Here is a 643-nt window from a genome sequence, read left to right as displayed (position 1 = left end):
AACCAAAGACATTTGTTGTTTGAAATGTGTTAGTAAATGAACATTCATCTAGACATAGAGTTTGTTTAGGATCGTGTCTAAGCTTAAGGTTGATAGTTTGATTGTTCGTCTGCCATCCTTAGTTCGAAACTTGATCACCCAAGGTCTCATTCCTATGCCCATGAGTTCTCATTTTCCTTAGTTAAGAAAGTCAACTCATTTACCGTTTTTATTATTCTGAAACTGCATTAGTATTAATCATTAGTTTAGAAAACCCTTTAAATCATCGGTTGCACTTAGATTAAGTTAGTACTTGCATTCTCAGTGCCTGAAATCTCTTAGAATTGGTTCGACAATCATTTATACTACAATATTTGTCTTAGGAGCCTTGAAAACTCCTAACATCAAATTGGCGCCGTTGCAAAATTCTGAGTAGGTTTGAACATTGAGATTTAGTCATTTGCTTGAGACTAAGTCATTTTTATTTTCTTTTGTTACTGATTCTCCTTCTTCACCTCCCTTTAATTTACAGGTGTATGAACTTGAGGAGCAGGGGTCCATCAAACCTAGTTCCAAGAGCCGCAGACATCAGAGCTTTAGAGAGAGAGGGTGCCAAAGAAACAGAAGAGAAGAAGAGCAACATGCTCACTTGCAGAGATTGGAT

General features: G+C 36.9%; 1 protein-coding gene across 1 annotated transcript in view; it reads left to right on the top strand.

The window, feature by feature from the left end:
* The window catches only part of LOC106330764, a 6,363-nt gene that overhangs the window by 2,621 nt on the left and 3,099 nt on the right, over positions 1-643 (top strand). The window lies entirely within an intron of this gene.

Source organism: Brassica oleracea, chromosome C3 (genome assembly GCF_000695525.1).
Source record: "Brassica oleracea var. oleracea cultivar TO1000 chromosome C3, BOL, whole genome shotgun sequence".
Lineage (NCBI taxonomy): Eukaryota > Viridiplantae > Streptophyta > Magnoliopsida > Brassicales > Brassicaceae > Brassica > Brassica oleracea.
The sequence above is the reverse complement of the archived record's forward strand: the minus strand, read 5'-3'. Positions and strand labels throughout refer to the sequence as shown.